Source organism: Eumetopias jubatus, unplaced genomic scaffold (assembly GCF_037043125.1).
Source record: "Eumetopias jubatus isolate StellerSeaLion01/CBP00866 unplaced genomic scaffold, mEumJub1_p1.0 scaffold_16, whole genome shotgun sequence".
In the NCBI taxonomy this organism is placed as follows: Eukaryota; Metazoa; Chordata; class Mammalia; order Carnivora; family Otariidae; genus Eumetopias; species Eumetopias jubatus.
This window is the reverse complement of record NW_028274822.1, coordinates 37,836,705-37,859,534: the sequence shown is the minus strand read 5'-3', so window position 1 is coordinate 37,859,534 and position 22,830 is coordinate 37,836,705. Positions and strand designations below refer to the sequence as shown.

The 22,830-nt window shown below is 40.3% G+C and overlaps 1 protein-coding gene across 3 annotated transcripts in view; it reads left to right on the top strand.

Annotated features, from left to right (window-relative positions):
- The window catches only part of MAPRE2 (microtubule associated protein RP/EB family member 2), a 159,467-nt gene that overhangs the window by 88,977 nt on the left and 47,660 nt on the right, over positions 1–22,830 (top strand). The window lies entirely within an intron of this gene.

Below are 22,830 nucleotides of genomic sequence, written 5' to 3'. Positions count from 1 at the left end.
AAGACTTGACCATGCTGTGTTAGAAGGTCCAACTCCTGCTCCCCTGAAGGCACCAGAAGTCCTTGAGGACAGGACTGAGTTTTATTCTTCATCAGATGCAGGTATCGTCAGGTACATGCACCATGCCTGGTATAAAGTAGGTCTGCAGGGAATGCACGTTGAGTTAAAAAAAAAAAAAAAAAAAAAAAAAATGAAGTGCTCGCTTCGGCAGCACATATACTGAAAAAAAAAAAAATGAAGATTTGACTTCAGTGATAAAGTAGGAGCATGTTATAAAAACGTACCCCTGGTAAAGTAATTCATTTTTAGAGTATTTATCAGGGAAAGTCTTCCTTTGGATATAGGAAGTATTTTCTTCTTGTGAACTTACAGGTAAGAGATTTCCTCTCTGGCTCTGACATGAAAATGGTATTAGGAAATATTCCTGAAGTGTGTTCTCATGAAATTCCGCAAGACATAACAGATAACAGAGGAGTTAGCAGGTTGAGCTCGTACAGGGGAAGACCCCTCCTGTTTTTCCCAGGAGGGCCTGTGTAAGGAGATTTCATGAAGTGTAGTCAGAATTTGGAAAGTCCCCAGGGTCCCCCGCAGATAAGCCTGAGTCCACCACCCTCCAGTGACTATATTCTCCTTTGTCCAGGTCAAGATTTGAGAACACTCTAGAGGACAGACTTTCACTAGTATTGACAGGTCTTCTCCCATGATCATTTGTCTCCCAGGGAACACAGTGAGGTTGGCTAGAGCTAAGGCATTAACTCACTCACCCTCCCTGCGCCCAGGCTTCAAACCTAAGTCTTGTGATTTGTGAGATCAATAATGGATGCTCACCAACCAGTTCTTTGCCCTTGAGTACAAGCTGAAGAAAAGCTGGCATAGACTGTGGTGATGTGCGAAGTCTGTATCGTTGGCCTGTTGAAATGACCCCAATAGTCACTGTTGGCAACAGCCCCTGTTGCATCTCACTCAACTGCAGATCTCTACACAGTCACATTTTATGGTACTGTTCTTGCTATGCATTCTAGAGTGCTCCAGCATTTTACTTTTAATTTGCTGGGGGGAGGGGGAACCCCAGAGTTTTCTGTTGTTAGCATCCCCCTTGTTAACAGTGCACACTCTTTCAGTACCGTCATTTTTACTAGTTCCATTTCTCCACAGTGACTGACACATACCGTTCACTCAGAAATGCTTGCTGCAGGGTGCATGAAAATCCGTTTGCAACTGCTAGGGGCAAAGACAGAAAGGTGTATCTTACTCTCAAAGTGGGCGTATGCACATGTGGATAAGGGGAATAGGATTGGTTATCAAGAAAAGAGATGGGAAGGAAGGAGTTCAGTGGTAGATGAGCCCGTGAACAGCATTTTCTCTGTAATAAGCATGGAGAGTTTTTGCTAGCAAATGCAATGAGAAGGCAATTAGAATTTTTAGAGTAGTAATAGATGTAATTAATTTCTTTGCTCATCTTTCGCATTTCTAATAAAGCAAATGCCACAAAATTTTCAGCAGCCTTTGTGAAAGATCCTTGTAGAGTTCTCTTAAAGCATTGGTATGCATTTTACAGCCACTTGCAGCTTGATGAAACCTGCTAGAAACCATTTTGGTCACTCCTGAACAGGTAATTTTCATTAAGATAACTCACTGGCTCCCTAAGGCTACAAGGTTGATGATTCTGAAGAATAAAGTAGATTTAAAGGTTCCTTCCTGCTCTGAAACAGTTTTTGGCTCAAAAAACTGTAGGATAGAGGTTAACATGGTTTTTGCCTAAATCATGTTAATCCGTGTAGTACAAAGACAGGTCTTCAATTTTAGGTAGTACTTTCCTCAAACTGTAGACCATATGCATTTATAATCTCCTATGGGGCTCCTTAAAATGCAGATTCTTAGGATCCTTGACCTTCTCAATCAGTTTCTCTGGATGTGAAGCCTAAAATCTCTATTTTAACAAGCACCCCAGTACTTCTGTGCTGTAGCCAAGAGCTTACAGTGCATGTTAGAGAAACCCCAAACCACTAGAAATGAAGTTAAAATATCCAAAACCTATCGGGCACAGTTTCCTCATTCATAATTTAGTCTGTGACTCTTCCCTTCTTCAGTGGCATTTAGCAGGAAGAAGCAATCTATTTATTGATTTATGAGTTTATTTATTTATACCCTTCATTGTTCAATAAGACCTTTAAGGCAGCTAGGACAGCGCTGTTAGGATAAGAACAAATCACTAAGTGATTTCTCCTCATCGTACTTACAAGTAGTCAAATTCTTGGCTAATAGTTTTTTCTTCAACTTTTATTTTAGTGACTTCAGTGTACTGTGTGTGGTTGTATTTTAGTATGCTGTGGGAAAACACAAAATAACTTCACACATTTAAACTGATTTTTTCCTTATTCAGTAAAATTATTTCTTTTTGTGAAAGACTTATGCTCTAATTCTGGCAGTTCCCCTTTGGCTTTTTTTTTTCCCATTTGCATTATTTTCTTTTTTATTTCCAGCTAAGAGATCTCCCTCCAGCTAGTACTAAACCTGATGTCAGCTTTTCTTTATAGCTCATAGAGAAGCAACCTACTGCTTCACATTTGTGTTCCTTTTTCTTCAGGATTCTCTGCCTTTATATGACATTGATTTGTATATAAGCATCTTAAAAGAGAGGTGGTGTGAGAAGGCCTAACACTTGGAGATAGATTGCAGTGAGTTGCAAAACAATGAAATGACTCACTCTTATCTCCTGTTATTTTATTCCACGGATGTAACCTTATGAAAATTTCCTTTGAACAGTAAATCTGGGTCCCAGAATCATATGCGTATTTAGTGTGCCTTCATTTCTTGTGAAAAGCAGCCTTTACCTTTCAGGTGAAAGAAGAGGCTGTGTAAATGGACAGCAGTGTAACAGTGGATGTGCACATATACCTGTAATCACCTAAATCTGTTGTAAAAATGAACAGTATTTGTGGATTTCCCACAGTTGAATTAGGGGATTGAACCCCATGAAACGCAAGATTGATTCAGCTTCAAAATACTAGGTTGTGGTTCAGTTGCTTTATAAAATTCCCACAGCTTTTTGTGGAGTGAGATACTTTGTTTTTGCTTCAGTACCAGCTCAAACCAGTGAATATTCTATAAGGTACTCAAGAGGAAGGATGGACAGCATGGTGCTAAAAATCCAGAAAGAAAAAAAAGAAAAAACAGCTTTAACAACTTGAGACACCATGTTGGAGTTGACCACAAAGGTAGCAGGCTATATGGAGAGGAACAGGAAGAAATGGGAAGAGGAATTTGATGGGGGTGGAAGAAATGTCCCTTTTCCTTTTCCTCTGCAGCCTGCTTCCCCTGTTCTCATACATGAAACCTCCTTTGAAACTTTTGGCCTCCATTTTTCTGTGTCCCCAGCCTCTCCTGCCTACGGGGATCTAAGCTGCAAAGCCATTGGGTCTGCTGCTGAGTCACTACCGGGGCTTGCCCAGCCCCCTCGCGACCAGTGGCTCTCCCGTTCCTCCAAAGCCCAGCACAGACTGCCTGTCCTCTCCGTGCGACTTTCCCTTACTCCTTCCCACCCACTCCGCAGGACAAGCCAACTGCTGACTTTTTACACCTTCAGAGACACAAACCGCGTGTCAGGTGGGCACTGCCTGGACTGTCACCATGCTGGCTAACAGCTCAGTTATCTTCCTGAGCATTTTAGTATTTTAGTAAAATTTAATTGAAATTAAACTATTTTTTCAGATGGAAAAATGTAGGTGTTTTCTTCACTAGCTTAAAAAGAAACATGATCAGTATTTGATTCAGTTTCAATTTGTGCTTCTCTAAATTATTTCAAGTTCTGTCTTGGATCAAGTTTCTTGTATTTTTTTTTCTTCCGGGAAAGCTTCTAGATTCAGCTGGTCATATTGCAGTCACTGTAGTCACATATACAATTCTGGGTCCTTGATGGCTCTCTGGAAGGACGAGTCTTCCCAGAAACACTCGGGTTCACAAAGGTGCGGCTATCTGCCATGCCCCGGGGCCTGGACAGGTGCTGTGAGCCTAGCAGAATATTCTTTGTGACCATTTCTGACTGCAGTCTGTGCCTCTTAAATAGGTTAATCCCATCCTAGTGTGTTGTCCCCTGGCCTTTTTTCTTCTCTCCGCAGAGACCTCTTTCAGGACAGGTTAGTGATGAAATCAGCTCAGAGTCTAAATTTAGTAGACCTTCTCCTGTTGGCTCTCGAACTGAAACCAAGTAAGGATGTTTCATCTGTGTCTGTCAGCTCAAGAGCTTACTTAGCTTTATAAAATCAGACTGTTACTTGCTGTAAGAAAATTAAGTCCTCTTGGATTGTGTTGCTATGGTTATAGATGTAATTGTATTATAATGGAATATTATTCATGTTTGTGACCTATTATGTAGAGAGGTAAGGGGTTTTTTTGTTTGGGGTTTTCTTTGGTGACATTTTTTTCCCCCCAGTTTTATTTTAAAATCCATTTACTTGGTCTTAGTATACCGACTAATTAAAGAGCAAGGGGGCAAAAAGTTAGTTGAGTAATGGAGGGAGTGGTCCAGCCTCAGGTTCAATCACTGCAGTGGGCAGTATACTCCTGTGTCTCAACTAATGCACAGGATGAAAGGGAGTTTCTTTTTTGAGCAGAATATGGAATACAGTAGTCTTTTTTTCCTTTTAAATTTGTTTATTTACATATATCTTTTTTTAAATTCTTCATTTAAATTCAATGTAATTGACATATACTGTATTATTAGTTTCAGGAGTAGAATTTAGTGATTCATCAGTTGCATATAATACCCAGTACTCATTACATCAAGTGCCCTTCTTAATGCCCATCACCCAGTTACCCCATTCCCCTAGCCACCTCCCCTCCAACAACCCTCTGTTTCCTAGAGTTCAACATCTCTTATGGTTTGCCTTGCTCTCTGTTTTCATCTTATTTTATTTTTCCTTTCCTTCCCGTGTTCATCTGTGTTTCCTTCCCGTGTGTTTTGTTTCTTAAATTCCACATGAGTGAAATTATATGGTATTTATCTTTCTCCGACTGACTTTGCTCAGCATAATACCCTCTAGTTCCATCCATGTCGTTGCAAGTGGCAAGATTCATTCTTTTTGGTGGCTGAATAATATTCCATTATGTATATATACACACCACATCTTTATCCATTCATCTGTTGATGGACGTCTGGGCTCTTGCCATAGGTTTATTTTGCACCTTGCTGCTATAAACAGTGGGGTGCAGGTGCCCCTTTAAATCACTATATTTTTGTATCCTTTGGATAAATACCTAGTAATGCAATTGCTGGGTCATAGGGTAGTTCTATTTTCAACTGTCTGAGGAACCTCCATACTGTTTTCCAGAGTGGTTGCACCAGCTTGCATTCCCACCAACAGTGTAGGAGGGTTCCCCTTTCTCCGCATCCCCGCCAACATCTGTCATTTCCTGACTTGTTAATCTTAGCCATTCAGACTTGTGTGAGGTGGTGGTAATCTCATTGTGGTTTAGATTTGTATTCCCCTGATGCCAAGTGATTTTGAGCATGTTTTCATGTATCTGTTGGCCATTTGTATGTCTTCTTTGGAGAAATGTCTGTTCATGTTTTCTGACCATTTCTTGACTGGATTATTTGGTTTTTGGGTGTTGAGTTTGATAAATTCTTTACAGATTTTGGATACTAGCCCTTTATCTGATAAGACATTTACAAATATCTTCTCCCATTGGGTAGGTTGCCTTTTAGTTTTGTTGACTGTTCCTTTGTTGTGCAATACTGAAAGTAAACATAAGTTGGTGCCTTTGTTTCTGTTGGGTTTTTTGTTTACTGCCTTTTGTAATGCTAAATACCCTTGTGGGAAAAAAAGTGTGTATGTATTCACTTCATTGATCAAACTGCCCCTGTAAATTTGGTTTTTTATGTATATGGATAATACATCTTTGAAAGCAATCAGCCACATCTTCCTCTAGCTCATTACTGTATTCAGTTCTGATAATCAGTTTAGTTTTATTTGGCACACATGTTTTGAGCCTTTCCTTGGGTTGGGCCCTGGGAACCCAAATAAATAAAACATAAGTCAGTCAGAGAAAAACAATTATTGTATGATTTCACTCGTATGTGGAATTTAAGAAACAAAACAGAATCATAGGGGAAGGGGGGAGAAATAAGATGAAATCTGAGAGGGAGACAAACCCTAAGAGACTCTTAACTGTAGGAAACAAACAGGGTTGCTGGAGGAGAGTGGGTAACTGGGTGATGGGCATTAAGGAGGACACATAATGTAATGAGCACTGGGTGTTGTATACAACTGATGAATCACTGCACTCTACCTCTGAAACTAATAATATACCATATGTTAATTGAATTTAAATTAAAAAAAAAAAGTGGTCATTGTCCTCTCGGAGCTCAGTACAGCATGGTTCTGTCCTTGCAAAAGACTAGACACCATGCTGTGGTAAGTGCTGCTTTGGAAGAACTTTGGATATACAAAGGAGGGAGGGGGTGGAGTCATGGGGAGTCTGTAAAGAAGGACCTTCCTTCGGGTTCCTTGGGAGTTGGGTGGGTGCTGCCTGGATGACTTAGAATGACCATAGTTTGGGAAAGACCTCAGAAATCCTCCCTCTTGAGTTGGATGGGGTGACCAGTATGTAAGATAATATGTGTTTTATTAGGTACAGCCCTGAAATACATGAAGCATGTTGTCTTCTATAAGAGAAATACAATTTTTCCTCATGATCTCATCATAGGAGTATGTGAAGATTGATTTTACTGCATTTGAAGCAACTATGCATGCATGGGATATTCTCAGGAAACCATAGAATTGCTCATTTCTTTGTGAGAAATGCAGCAAATATTTTTTCAAGTTTTATATATTTAAGTAATCTCAAACTCATGACCCCGAGATCAAGAGTTGCATGCCCTTCCAACTGAGCCAGCCAGGCACCCCACAACAAACATCTTAAATTCCATAGAGCCAGTCCTCAGTGATAACTGCTCAGGTCCCTAACTAGGTAAGTGTCATGTGACTCCATTAATATTTTTCACAGGTACAAATCTACAGATGCGTCCTTTCTATTCTTACTCATTTCTACTGGACTCCCTCATAGGTAATCATGAACACCATAAAATAGGGGAAATAGGCTGGAAAATATATCACCTAGAATGTGATTATTTTCTTGAAGACTGGCGGTATTTATACTTAACAAAAAATCAAGGAACGTGTAGTCACAATGAACTAAATATATAATACCTTAACAGAAACAAAGCTAATTAATGACATCTTATTAGAAACTCAAATTAATACCTTTGAGAATTCTCAATAAAATCACAAAAACTATTAATAATTGTATGAATTTGTACAAAGCAATCCCTTAAATTCTAGACTTTATTTTCCATTATTTGGGAAAATTCACAGATGTCCTAGATGAATGCCATCTTCAGGGTTCTAAGTATATTGCTAATTCAGGAACCCATTATCACACAATTTTTTGGATTCAGGTTCTTTTTTCTTCTAATCTATAGCAAGACTCTGCTGAGTTTTACTGGCTCAAAAACCATGAATGGGTCCATGGTTATGAGTCCAGAGATGAGCACTGTTGCACTGTGGTGGGTCCAGGTCATGAAGCTCAGACGGGTGGAAGTATAGGGCCAAGACTAGGAATGCACTTGAGAAGCCCCAACATTGACTGCACCGGCTCTGCTGCCTGGAGGCCTGACTCCATGGTCCCAGGAATCTTGGTGAAGAGTTTGGGAAACATCAGGCTGGAGCCCAAGGACATGGTGGATTTTAAGACTCATTTGTAATTTATAATTCTAATTTCAGAAACTTTTAGAGCCCCTTCTCCTCTCATTTTGTCTCTTTTATAAGATGCTTACTTTTAAAGCATATATGTTTATTTTGAAATTATTCACCAAGATCTATAAAAACAAGTATCTTAAGGGGAAAAAAAAGAGTGTATTCCGATATATTGAGTTGTTTTGATTTTTCTAAAGATGTCATTTACTTTACATGATGGATTTGTTCCTTATAAAACATTACTTTGTATTCATACTGCTTTTTCTTTCCCTTTTCAGTTTAAATCATCCAAAGACTTTAACAGGAAGAGTATAAAATTGGGGGAAAATAGCCATTTCCTTTCGTAAATGAACTTGTGATTACTTAAGCACCTCATATGTTTATCTGGGGAAAGACTTGGGGCCTGGAAAAGCCCTTGGATGTTTTTCAGTAGATAAACTGGAGGATCTCAGGAATGTGTTCATAGCCTTTCTTTGCTAGTGGGAGACCAAGGACCTCCTTTTGTTCTTTGGTTCTTTGCCCTTTGAATCTAAAACATGCCTTTTGGAAATTCATATTTCATATCTGAAACAATCCAGTTCAATCCTATTCATTCTTACAGCTCTGATTATTTTAACCAGGCACATAATACATAGTTTTATGCTTAAGGGGTATAAGAATGATATCAGAAGACCTCAGCTTTTATATATTGCTCTTTACCATTTTCATGCCTTTGTATATTTACTTTAATTCTTATAACAGCCCTGCATGGAAGAATGGGAATTTTTAATTTGTATTTTATATAGGAGGATAAAAGCTCAGGGAAGCTAAATGTTCATGGGCGACACTAGAACTGGGGTCCCCTTGGATCCAAACTTATGCCCTCCTTGCTGTATGTGTGATGGCTGTGGGTATGGTAGTTCACTGTGTTGTGTGCACACGTATGTGTTTGATTTTTTTCCTTATCTGTTAATCAGGAGCCCATTGAACATCTCTTGGATGTTAGAGGAGGAGGAGTTAGAAGTCTGTACCCTCATCCTTTACATTGCCGCTTGAAGACAGGAGATGTGTCTGGGCATTCTTTTGATGACAAGGGTGTGACCCAGTGGTCTCATCAAGGCCTCTCTTAGCAAAGGTAGTGAGACATTAGGAGAAACACCCAGGTGCTTGCTCCCAGTCTCAGAATGATTTTTCCCTGCCCTACTTACTGAGGATGGCGTAGAGAAAGAGCCTTTCCTCTCTGCCTTTTGTTCCCGCTCCTGCTCTGAATTCTTTCTCTCCAAGCAAGACAGGGTGGCTCTGAGATTTCATCCCCCTCCTTGGAAGAGAGCTATTCGGCTGTCTCAGAATGATTCCTGGCCAGTGAAGCCATAGCCAACTTAATGCCTCCTCTAGAGACAGACTTAAGCACGTGGGTGCCTGGTCCACCCTTTAAATCTAAATCTCAAGAATGTAGCCCTTTCCTCACGTTGAATCCAGGCTGGCTTTAACAAGCTTGTGTCTGAGAGGACTTCATATCCTCATTTCCTCCTTTCTGCGCTCTTGAGGAAAAAGAACATCGTCTAGAATAGTTGTTTTACAAGTCTGGTCCCCCCAAAGGCCGGATGCATCAAGGTATCACTGTTTTCCCAGTATTTCTTTCAGTTCAGTAAACCCGGTGGCAGGAGCTCTGCTAAGACGTCTGCCGGTACTTCCCCAACCCCTTCAGCATGAAAAGCTGATTTTCTTAGCCTTCTAGGAAGGCACATGCTAATGCAGTATTAAAGAGTATTCACCCATTTCCCATCCATTTCTGTCCCCTTATTCCCATACCTGTTTCCCAGCTCCAGGCAGAAATTCTGGAGCTGTCAGTTTTATAGTTGTAGTAGACACTGTGCTAACACAGTAGAAAGGTGGGTTGGATACCACTTCCAGTCTTAATGAGTTACCAGTCAATTAGGAGAGAGACATCTAATTAAAATACAAGTCAACCCGCTTCTGGGCTTCCATACCCATTATGGTGAAATAGTTCATTCTGTGCAAAGAATAGCAAAACTTCATAGAAGAAGTGCTATTTAGACTAACCTTTAAAGAATGAGAATTCTCTATTCAAGTGTAAAAAGTGTCAAAAGGACATTTTAGGCAGAAAATGTTTGCTGAAGGCAGAGAAAAGATGCAGTGTTTTATGCATGTACATGTGTGCATAAGACTGGGACACAAAGATTCAAGGCAGCAGAAGAGGGACAGTAATGTTTCAAGTAATAAATGCTGTAGTATTCAAAGATTATTTTAGTCTAGAAAAGGTTCTTGTCTTAGCCTTATTTGGGTCTTTGGCCAAACAGCCATGCAAATTTAGTGGATGGTGAATAAATATTTATGAAGCATAATTTAATTGAACTGCTATTCAAACTAGGTTTTTTAATGTGGTTAAGATTCAGGCCAAGAAGAGGAAGATGGAGATTTTGAGTAAAGTTACCGTTTAGATGTCCTTTTGATGTTGTAACATACAGCTTTGTGTCCCTGAAGTCAGCAGATAATTATTGAATGCCTACTATGTGTCCAGGGATGGGCTAGGATCTGGGAATACAGTTACGTAAAAACAACACAGATCATACCCCGTGGAGACCTGTTCATTTCTCCTTCATACTTGGATCCAGATCATTCAGGTTCCTTTTCTTCCAGCCTCCCTGAATACGAAGCAGAGGTGGAACCAATCCCTGGACAAAAGTAGACATCCAGCCGATCTCCCCGTTCAGATGGCCTCTAACACTGATGGGCACTTTGTGTATGGGAACATCTGAAATGTTAGCGGGCCATCGAGTTTCACACAATTAAGATGATCCAAGCCAGTGGGGTGCCTGGGTGGCTGGGACAGTTAAGCTCCAACTCTTGATCTCAGCTCAGGTCTTGATCTCAGGGTCATGAGTTCAAGCCCCATGTTGAGCTCCTACTTTAAAAAAAAAAATCAAGCCAAGTAGCTTAAGTTTTCCTGTTCTTCAAAGAAAAGTACTTTTTCTAACCTATTTTTTTCTGAATTATGTTCTTAAATGTACAGCTTATCAGCCATGCAGACACTATAAAAAAGGAGTGTCAAGAGTCGCTGTCAAATGCTTGGGCATGTTAGAATTGCATACCTGGAAAAAACAATTGGATTGCTTGGCAACTCTACACCGCAACTCTGCAGATTGGGTTTTTTCCACCCTGTAACCATTACGTAATTCAGACAGATTGCAAATTACCTCTCTGCATTTATTCCCTCCCTTCCAAAGGTTTGATCTTGCCCAAGTATTAACACTCATCGGCTTTTATGACCAAATTGTTTGACAATAAGAAGCATGTACATAGGAAACTCATGCCAACACGATTTCCTGCAGTTTCTCTTCTCCATAAGAAGATCGTTCTCCACTTTGATTTCTTCTAGATAACTTTGTATGACAATTCACAGAAGAACTTTAAGAAACTGAATAAGGAGACACATTCTAATGAAAATGTGTATGTCAACTCTAAAATTATATGTAATTGTGTTTAAATCTAATGTTTAAAAAAAAACCCTGCTTTTTTTTTATTCCTTTTTTTTTTTAATTTCCCCTGTGATCTTATAATTGAATCCCTGAAGTAAATACTCATGCATTCCTCATACTGATTTAGATTTCTAGTAATACTAGAATCTTGCTTAGAAAAGCAACGTATTCTGGGATACCCCTGTGAAATATAAAGAAAACAATTCATTATAGAAGAATATTCTCTCATGTCTCACCATCTGCATGCGTGTTAAATGGTGGTTCTTCTAGAAGTGTTGGGGGCTTCTTTTGATGCCACCCCTGGCCCTCTGGGCTTTCTCTGGCCCCCGGCTCTCTTCTCTGGGAGCTGGGGGGAAGGGAATGCTCTACTTGTGGCAAGTAGAGGGTGTTACTGGCTTTGGTGAGGGCTGGTGTACTGCACTTAAGGGGGAGCAGTGGTAAGGAGCTGTAACAGGTGAAGTAATGTAGATCTAAGAAGAGCCCAGGGACAGTGACTCAGTCACAAAAAGAGCAACTGTAGAGAGTGGTCCATTGCGTAGAAGTGGACTGTGGGTTTGTTCTGGTCAATTCATACCACTACATCTTACATTACACAAAAAGCTGCTTCGTCAGCTATGAGACCGAGACTTCACATAGTGACCTAGCATGAACTTTTGGTAGAGTGATACGGGCAATGATTCAGTAGATATTCCATGAGAAATTTGGAGGAGTGCATAGGCTTTAGGTCTTTCTTTTTTTTTTTTAATTTTTTATTTTATGTTAATTACCATTCATTACATCGTTAGTTTTTGATGTGTTCCATGATTCATTGTTTGTGTATAACACCCAGTGCTCCATGCAGGACGTGCCCTCTTTAATACCCATCACCAGGCTAACCCATCCCCCCACCGCCCTCCCCTCTAGAACCCTCAGTTTCTTTCTCAGAGTCCATCGTCTCTCATGGTTCGTCTTCCCCTCCAATTTCCCCCCCTTCATTCTTCCCCTCCTGCTATCTTCTTCTTTTTTTTTTCTTAACATATATTGCATTATTTGTTTCAGAGGTACAGATCTGTGATTCAACAGTCTTGCACAATTCACAGCACTCATCATAGCACATACCCTCCCCAATGTCTATCACCCAGCCACCCCATCCCTCCCACCACCCCCCCCACTCCAGCAACCCTCAGTTTGTTTCCTCAGATTAAGAATTCCTCCTTTCAGTGAGGTCATATGATACATGCCTTTCTCTGATTGACTTACTGCACTCAGCATAACACCCTCCAGTTCCATCCACGTCATTGGAAATGGCAAGATCTCATTCCTTTTGATGGCTGCATAATATTCCATTGTATATATATACCACATCTTCTTTATCCATTCATCTGTCGATGGACATCTTGGCTCTTTCCACAGTTTGGCTGTTGTGGACATTGCTGGTAGAAACATCGGGGTGCACGTACCCCTTCGGATCCCTACATTTGTATCTTTGGGGTAAATACCCAGTAGTGCAATTGCTGCATCGTAGGGTAGCTCTATTTTCAGCTTTTTGAGGAACCTCCATACCGTTTTCCAGAGTGGCTGCACCAGCTTGCATTCCCACCAACAGTGTAGGAGGGTTCCCCTTCCTCCGCATCCCCACCAACATCTATCGTTTCCTGACTTGTTAATTTTAGCCATTCTGACTGGTGTGAGGTGGTATCTCATGGAGGTTTTGATTTGGATTTCCCTGATGCCGAGCGATGTCGAGCACTTTTTCATGTGTCTGTTGGCCATTTGGATGTCTTCTTTGGAAAAATGTCTGTTCATGTCTTCTGCCCATTTCTTGATTGGATGATTTGTTCTTTGGGTGTTGAGTTTGATAAGTCCTTTATAGATTTTGGATACTAGCCCTTTATCTGATATGTCATTTGCAAATATTTTCTCCCATTCTGTCGGTTGTCTTTTGGTTTTGTGGACTGTTTCTTTTGCTGTGCAAAAGCTTTTTATCTTGATGAAATCCCAATAGTTCATTTTTGCCCTTGCTTCCCTTGCCTTTGGTGATGTTTCTAGGAAGAAGTTGCTGTGGCTGACCTCAAACAGGTTGCTGCCTGTGTTCTCCTTTAGGATTTTGATGGACTCCTGTCTCACATTTAGGTCTTCCAACCATTTGGAGTCTATTTTTGTGTGTGGTGTAAGGCAGTGGTCCAGTTTCATTCTTCTGCATGTGGCTGTCCAATTTTCCCAACACCATTTGTTGAAGAGACTGTCTTTTTTCCATTGAACATTCCTTCCTGCTTTGTCAAAGATTAGTTGACCATAAAGTTGAGGATCCATTTCTGGGCTCTCTAATCTGTTCCATTGATCTATGTGTCTGTTTTTGTGCCAGGACCATACTGTCTTGACGATTACAGCTTTGTAACAGAGCTGGAAGTCCGGAATTGTGATGCCACCAGCTTTGCTTTTCTTTTTCAACATTCCTCTGGCAATTCGGGGTCTTTCCTGGTTCCATACAAATTTTAGGATTATTTGTTCCATTTCTTGGAAAAAAAGTTGATGGTATTTTGATAGTGATTGATTTGAATGTGTAGATTGCTCTAGGTAGCATTGACATCTTCACAATGTTTGTTCTTCCAATCCATGAGCCTGGAACGTTTTTCCATTTCTTTGTGTCTTCCTCAATTTCTTTCATGAGTATTTTGTAGTTTTCTGAGTACAGATTCTTTGCCTCTTTGGTTGAATTTATTCCTAGGTATCTTATGGTTTGGGGTGTAATTGTAAATGGGATCGACTCCTTAATTTCTCTTTCTTCTGTCTTGTTGGTGTATAGAAATGCCACTGATTTCTGCGCATTGATTTTATATCCTGCCACTTTACAGAATTCCTGTATGAGTTCTAGCAGTTTTGGGGCAAAGTCTTTTGGGTTTTCCACATAAAGTATCATATCATCTGCAAACAGTGAGAGTTTGACTTCTTCTTTGCCAATTTGGATGCCTTTTATTTCTTTTTGTTGTCTGATTGCTGTGGCTAGGACTTCTAATACTGTGTTGAATAGCAGTGGTGATGGTGGACATCCCTGCTGCGTTTCTGACCTTAGGGGGAAAGCTCTCAGTTTTTCCCTATTGAGAATGATACTCGCTGTAGGTTTTTCATAGATGGCTTTTATGATATTGAGGTATGTACCCTTTATCCCTATACTCTGAAGAGTTTTGATCAAAAAAGGATGCTGTACTTTGTCAAATGCTTTTTCTGCATCTGTTGAGAGATCATATGGTTCTTGTTCTTTCTTTTGTTAATGTATTGTATCACACTGATTGATTTGTGGATGTTGAACCAACCTTGCAGCCCGGGGATAAATCCCACTTGGTCGTGGTGAATAATCCTTTTAATGTACTATTGGATCCTATTGACTAGTATTTTGCTGAGAATTTTTGCATCCATGTTCATCAAGGATATTGGTCTGTAATTCTCCTTTTTGATGGGGTCTTTGGTTTTGGGATCAAGGTAATGGTGGTTTCATAAGACGAGTTTGGAAGTTTTCCTTCCATTTCTATTTTTGGAACAGTTTCAGAAGAATAGGTATTAATTCTTCTTTAAATGTTTGGTAGAATTCCCCTGGGAAGCCATCTGGCCCTGGGCTTTTGTTGGGAGATTTTTGATGACCTCTTCAATTTCCTTAGTGGTTATAGGTCTGTTCAGGTTTTCTGTTTCTTCCTGATTCAGTTTTGGTAGTTGATACATCTCTAGGAATGCATCCATTTCTTCCAGGTTATCTAATTTGCTGGCATAGAGTTGCTCATAATATGTTCTTATAATTGTTATTTCTTTGGTGTTGGTTGTGATCTCTCCTCCTTCATTCATGATTTTGTTGATTTGGGTCCTTTCTCTTTTCTTTTTGATAAGTCTGGCCAGGGGTTTATCAATCTTGTTAATTTTTTCAAAGAACCAGCTCCTAGTTTCGTTGATCTGTTCTACTGTTCTTTTGGTTTCTATTTCATTGATTTCTGCTCTGATCTTTATTATTTCTCTTCTCCTGCTGGGTTTAGGCTTTATTTGCTGTTTTTTCTCCAGCTCCTTTAGGTGTAGGATTAGGTTGTGTATTTGACACCTTGTTTCTTAAGAAAGTCTTGTATTGCTATATACTTTCCTCTTAGGACTGCCTGTGCTGTATCCCAAAGATTTTGTACTGTTGTGTTTTCATTTTCATTGGTTTCCATGAATTTTTTAAATTCTTCTTTAATTTCCTGGTTGACCCATTCATTCTTTAGTAGGATGCTCTTTAGCCTCCATGTATTTGAGTTCTTTCCAACTTTCCTCTAGTGATTGAGTTCTAGTTTCAAAGCATTGTGGTCCGAAAATATGCAGGGAATGATCCCAATCTTTTGGTACCAGTTGGGACCTGATTTGTGACCTAGGATGTGATCTATTCTGGAGAATGTTCCATGGGCACTAGAGAAGAATGTGTATTCTCTTGCTCTGGGATGGAATGTTCTGAATATGTCTGTGAAGTTCATTTGGTCCATTGTGTCATTTAAAGTCTTTATTTCCTTGTTGATCTTTTGCTTAGATGATCTGTCCATGTCAGTGAGAGGGGTGTTAAAGTCCCCCACTATAATTGTATTGTTGTCAATGTGTTTCTTTTGTTATTAATTGCCTTATATAATTGGCTGCTCCCATGTTAGGGGCATAGATATTTACAATTGTTAGATCTTGTTGGATAGACCCTTTAAGTAGGATATAGTGTCCTTCCTCATCTCTTATTACAGTCTTTGGTTTAAAATCTAATTTGTCTGATATAAGGATTGCCACCCCAGCTTTCTTTTGGTGTCCATTAGCATGGTAAATGGTTTTCCACCCCCTCACTTTCAATCTGGGGGTGTCTTTGGGTCTAAAATGAGTCTCTTGCTGACAGCATATCGATGGGTCTTGTTTTTTAATCCCATCTGATAGCCTGTGTCTTTTGATTGGGGCATATTGCCTGTAGGTGACTGTTACTGTATATTGTCTGTGTTCCTTTCTGGTCCGTGTTGCTTTTAGGCTCTCTCTTTGCTTAGAGGACCCCTTTCAAAATTTCCTGTAGGACTCGTTTCGTGTTTGCAGATTCCTTTAGTTTTTCTTTGTCCTGGAAGCTTTTTATCTCTCCTTCTATTTTCAATGACAGCATAGCTGGATATAGTATTTTGGCTGCATATTTTTCTCGTTTAGTGCTCTGAATATATCATGCCAGTCCTTTCTGGGCTGCCAGGTCTCTGTGGATAGATCTGTTGCCAATCTAATGTTTCTACCATTGTAGGTTACATATCTCTTCTCCCGAGCTGCTTTCAGGATTTTCTCTTTGTCTCTGAGGCTCGTAAGTTTTACTATTAGATGTCAGGGTTTTGACCTATTTTTATTGATTTTCAGAGGGGTTCTCTGTGCCTCCTGGATTTTGATGCCTGTTTCCTTCCCCAAATTAGGGAAGTTCTCCGCTATAATTTGATCCAGTATACCTTCTGCCCCTCTCTTCTTTTCTGGGATCCAAGTTATTCTAATGCTTTGTCTTACGATATTGCTTCTCCCTCAAATTCTGCCCTTGTGATCCAGTCGTTGTTTATCTCTCTTTTTCTCAGCTTCTTTATTTTCCATCATTTGGTCTTTTATATCACTGATTCTCTCTTCTGCCTCATTTATCCTAGCAGTTAGTGCCCCCATTTTTTATTGCACCTCATTAATAGCCTTTTTGTTTTCATCTTGGTTAGATTTTAGTTCTTTTATTTCTCCAGAAAGGGTTTCTCTAATAACTTCCATGCTTTTTTCAAGCCCAGCTAGTATCTTTAAAATCATGATTCTGAACTCTAGGTCCGACATCGTACTAATGTCCGTATTGAGTAGGTCCCTGGCAGTCGGTACTACCTCTTGTTCTTTTTGTTGAGGTGATTTTTTCAGTCTTGTCATTTTGTCCAGAGGAGAATGGATGATGAATGAGGGAACAAAATGCTAACAGGTTAACAACGTCCCCAGAAAATATACTCTAAACAAATCAGATCTGAAACTGGGGGAAAAGAAAGGGAAAGAAAGAAGAAAAAAAAAAAAGAACAAAACAAAAAAAGACAGAATATGATCAAATATGATCAGGCTGGCATAGATCAGTGCCACACACTAGATTTTGGGTGTATTTTGGTCTGTTAGAAGAAAGTGCCTCCCAAAATTTTAAAGAAAGAAAAACTTATATATGTACAAAAATAAGGGTTGATACAATGAAGGGATGGAATATGACAGTAAAGATGAAAATTATAAAAAATTTTATAGAAGGTATTGATAAGTTGTTTGAAAAAAGAAGAGGATTTTTTAAAAAGAAAAAACAGGGAGAGAATGTGATCAGGCAGGAGACTAGAACAAAGCCATACACTAGAGATTTAGGGTATATTTTGATCTGTTAGAAGAAACTATCTCAAAATTTTAAAGAGAGAACAACATATATATATATATATATATATATATATATATATATATATATATATATATATATATGCCAAAAATAAGGGTAACTACTATGAAGGGATAGAATATGACTCTAAAAATGAAAAATAAAAATGTTTTTTTAAAAAAGGGATTGAGAAGATGTTGGTTGAGAAAGGGAAAAACAATTCAAAAAGAAACAGAAAAAGAAAATTTAAAAAATTAACTTTGAAAGACTAAAGAATCATGTTAAAAATCCATGGATTCTGTGTGCAGTATTCCCCTAGCGCTGGAGTTCTGCCGTTCTCATTGATCGGTAAGCTTGGGCTTGTCTGGCTGTTCCTGCTGATCTTCTGGGGCAGGGGCCTGTTGCCCTGGTTCCGAAATGTCTTTGCAGAGGCAGAATTGCCCTGCCCTTGCCGGGTCAGGGCTAAGTAATCTGCTCGGGTTTGCTCTCAGGAGCTTTTGTGCCCTGCAAGCTTTCCGTGCAGTCTTGGAGGAGGAGAGTGAAAAATGGCGGCCTCCCATTCTCCACCCTGGGGGAGCCAAGAACTCGGGGCCCCGCTCCTCAGTGCGCCCCCAGAGAAAAGCAGTCAGTCACTCCCGTCTCCCCGGTCTCCGGCCGCACCCCGCACTCACCCGGCCTGTGACCGAGCGTTTCTATGTCTGGCACCCGACCCCGTGTGGAGTCTCCTGCAGTGCGGATCTGCTCCGCTCCAGATCTCCAGATCCCTGCAGTGCGCTCCTGCTCCACTCCTCCCGGGGGAGGAAGGGGAGTCTTCCCGGATCTGCCGCTTGTTGGGTCCCCGCTGGAGGAGCTGTGGCCCGACTGTGTCACGGATCACGATTTATGGCAACCCCGAGCTGAGAGCCCACTCCTCGGCTCCGTCTCTGCAGCCAGCTTCCCCGCTCTGATCCCTGGGAGCTCTGCTGCACTCAGGCACCCCCAGTCTTTCTGTGACCCCAAGGGTCCTGAGACCACACTGTCCCACGAGGGTTCCACCCCCCACTTAGCCACTGGGGCAACGTCCCTCAGCGGATACGACTTCTAAAAGTTCCGATTTTGTGCTCCGCTGCTCTATGGTTTGCCAGAAGCAGCAGATGGAGGCCCCCTCCCCCGCCATCTATCCTCCCAAGTATCGCCTCGGATTCACTTCTCCGCACATCCTACCTTCCAGAAAGTGGTCACTTTTCTGTTCAGAGAGTTATTGCTATTCCTTTTCTCGATCTCCTGTTGAGTTCGTAGGTGTTCAGAATGGTTTGATCCCTATCCAGCTGAATTCCTGAGACCAGACGAAATCCAGGTCTCCTACTCCTCTACCATCTTGCTCCCCCAGGCTTTAGGTCTCTTGCCATTAATCTCATTTTCCCTTAAAATAGATATGTCCTAAAAATTGGAGCTTAAAAAATGGTGTACTTTAGGAGCACCTGGGTGGCTCAGTTGGTTAAGCTTCCGACTCATGATTTCAGTTCACATAATGATCTCAGGATCATGGGATCAAGTCTCCACATTGGGTTCTGCGCTCAGCAGGGAGTCTGCTTGAGATTCTCTCCCTCTGCCCCCCCCCACTCATGTGCTCACATTCTCTGTCTCTCAAAAGAAAAAATCTTTTTAAAAAATGGCATACTTTGGCATTTTTCTGTAAAGACACTTGTGCGCAGAAATAAGCATCGGCTCTCCACTACCTACCAAATTAAGTTGCTTCTCTTCTTGTCTTTTAAAGTTTTGAGCAGTTGCTGCAACCAGTCTTTCCAGTATCTATCCCCATGACGCACTGCCCTTACCCTACATTTGCCCTAAATCATCTTTCACCAAATGTCCTAATTCCCTCTTTGCTTGGAATGCCTTCTTAGCAGGCCATCTCCAATGCCACCTTCCTCCTTTTCTTCCAGACATGAGCTTTCCCTCTTTTCAGTGTTCAGAGTTCTACAAAGTCTTAAGGTCATTGAGTGGTTAAAACCTCAACATTAGATGTTATTAAGCTCCTTGAGGAGCAGAAATGACCATGCAAGTTGAACTTAATCTGAGAATATTGATTACTCTTTCTTGGCTTTTTCTCGGGCAATGTTTTGAACTAATGCCTTTAGATTTACGTGTCTCTGCCATATCCTTGAGCACTTCTAGTTTTGTGTGTTTGCAGGTTTTCCTATTTCTCTGATCTCTCAAAACTAAGTTACTTCTCTAAGTAAAATCCAAGTCCTCAATAAGTATTGTTGGTTTATTGGCTTTTCATTGATTAATAAAGGGACATCCCTGTATGTCACCTACAGACAGGCATTTCTTTAGCATAACCAAAAAATTAGAAACGAAATCCATTTTTTTTAGGATCTGGCCACCTCCTGTTTTTCGTAATTAAAATCTTCCCTTTTTACCTAGTCATGTAATTTCAACACTTTAAAAAAAATTGTCCATCGAAGTAGAGGAGGTAACACAAAACAGTGTGAAAACACCAAGTGCACATGTAGAGAGACTTTGTCCACTGAGGTCACAGCTTTATAGAAGTTTGTTTTGATGACCCTAATAAGAAAACTGACCCTTTCAGAATGGGCTTCATAGGTACCTCTCTAACTTGTTTCATTTGTAAGAAAGGCATTTTGTGCTTCCTTTTCTCCTCTGTCTGGAATGCCAAATTCTAACTTTGGTTCTATTCCGGGAGTCCAGCCGTTATGTCATCTTGCTGCCAGTTTCAGTAGCAGACTCTCTGGAAGCCAGTGACCTTTTGTCCTGTACACCATGCCTGCCTGTGCTCCAGGTGCTTCTGCTTCCTTCATTCCTGATGCCAGTGCAGAAGCCACATCTCTCTGTACGAAGCTGGATGGGTTAGACAGCTTGTTATAGTAAAATTTGAGCCTATTACCCTAAAGGAAATCATTGGTGTTAGAAGCTAGAAGTGAAACCAGGCTGCCAGCACTGGTTTGTCAATTAGCAGATGAAAAGAAGTTTGTTTGTTTGTTTTAAGATTTATTTATTTTAGAGAGCAAGCGCACACATGGGCGTGTGTGAGATGGGGAGAGCAAAGGCGGGGGGAGAGGAAGAGAATCTTCAAACAGACTCCACGCCGAGCACAGAGCCCATCGCTGGGCTCGAACTCACAACCCTGAGATCATGACCTGAGCCGAAATCAGGAGTCGGATGCTTAACAGACTGAGCCACCCAGGGGACCCTAAAAAGAAGTATTTCAGACCAACAAGATAATTCTTCACCTCCCACTTCTTTTAATTGGCTGAATCTTTTTCTGTACCAATAGGCATGTTTGAAGTTTTGTATTTGTTCCTAAAAGCATTAAAATATAAGATGACAAGTTATAGGGTAATTGCCATTTAGTTGAAAAAAAAAAAAAAAACAACTAGAAATAGTCCAGTTATATTTCAGTGTCTTCTTGTTTTCAACTGAGAGTTAGTTTCTACAAAAATTTTCACAAATATCACTTGTAAGATATAAGCTCTCTTCTGTGTATTGTAGATTTCTGTCCATTATAATCTCTAATTATTGCTCTAAAATTTACCTTTTGTCTAAAAATACTGATACCTAAATCTTAAGGGTTATTTCATATGTAGATTTTTGCTACACTGACATTCCTTTTTGAAAAATATTCTTTATTCCATAATTTTTTGGAAGCACTTTTAAATCAACTCAGTACACTAATCTTAATATCTGATCAATTTTTTCTTAATGATATATCTCATTTTTAACACTGCTCTGCAATTTTCTTAGGAAAAATCCAATTTGTAGTTAAGATTACCTTTTTAAAAGTATTCATGCTTTATGGGGTGCCTGAGGGGCTCAGTCGGTTAAGCGTTTCACTCTTGATTTCGGCTCAGGTCATGAGATGGAGCCCTCTGTCAGGCTCTGTGCTCAGCGGAAGTCTGCTTGAGACTCTCTCTCCCTCTCCCTCTGCCCCTCCCCTGCTCACACGCACTCTCTGTCTTTCTAAAATAAATCTTTAATAAAAATAAAAATGAAAAGTATTCTTGCTTCTTAAAGGCAGGTTATAAGCACAGAATGTTAGTGCCTTTACCTGCAATTTGCTGCAGCCTTACAAAATTTTAGCTTTTTATTTTTTTATTGAAATTCTACAATATTAGTTTCAGGCATACAACATAGTTATATACATTATGAAATGCTCACCATGGTAAGTATAGTTCATCTGTTGCCATACAAATATTACTGATATTTCTTGTGCTGCACTTGTCATTTCTATTACTTATTTCATAATTGGAAGTTGTAAGATGCTTCAAAAGGTTCTGTATCCTCTGAATTAGTAAAAACCTGAGTGTACATATCAGATGAGACCCGAAACCACATAGTTTGGCAAGGCCTTGTAATATATCCACTGATGCTCTTAAAAATCCGTCTGCCTGAACAGTGAATGCTGGTACATTTCTTTCTCTGTAAAGGAAGAGATGAAAATGTCCTTTGACAGCTTACTCTGTATGTGGAGATGGGAAAGGATTGGGTGTTTTTCAGCACGCTGCACAATTCATATAAGCCTGCTCTGTCTACGTCTGCGGGGGTTGAAATCTTCCTGCTGGTTATTACTCCTTGTCCTCTTTATGAAATCAGTTTGAAAGTTACTTGTCTTTGGGACTTGTTTAAAATATGAATAAGAAGTTTGACATAACTCCAAACAGTGGGAAGGAGCAGGAAGTTCAGTTGAGAACCATGGGAATTCCAGGACACAAGCTCAGTCAAAGCTAGATTTCTGCACTCTGGATCTTTATTTTTGTGTGTGTGACTCGGGGCAGGTGAAAGAGACAGTGTCCTAAGTTCACTCTAACGACGTTAAATAATACCGTGGTAACCGAAGCTATCAAGCTGCTGTTTGTGCCAGGAATATGGGAGATGCCTATGAAAACAAAAAACAGAGCTACTACTAACTTCATCGTATTTTTGTTGGACTAGGAAGATGCAGCTGAACTTGATTTTGAATTCCTTTAAGATGTTAATGTTTCAAAGCATTATTTCACAGTTGCCATTAAGCTCTTCAAGCCTTGCGTTTGTGTAGGTAGGGAGATTTCTGCTGATGTCCCGGAAATCTGTGACCCTGTATTCTGCAGCCTCACTTCCCTTGTTAAGAAGCCCTGATTTCCCAGAGGGGAATAGAATACTGCCTTCAACTGGAGGAGAGAGCTTTAGTTACAGACATGGTTCTGCAGTCATACCAGATCAAGGAATGACAGGGCCAAATGCAAAAATAGAG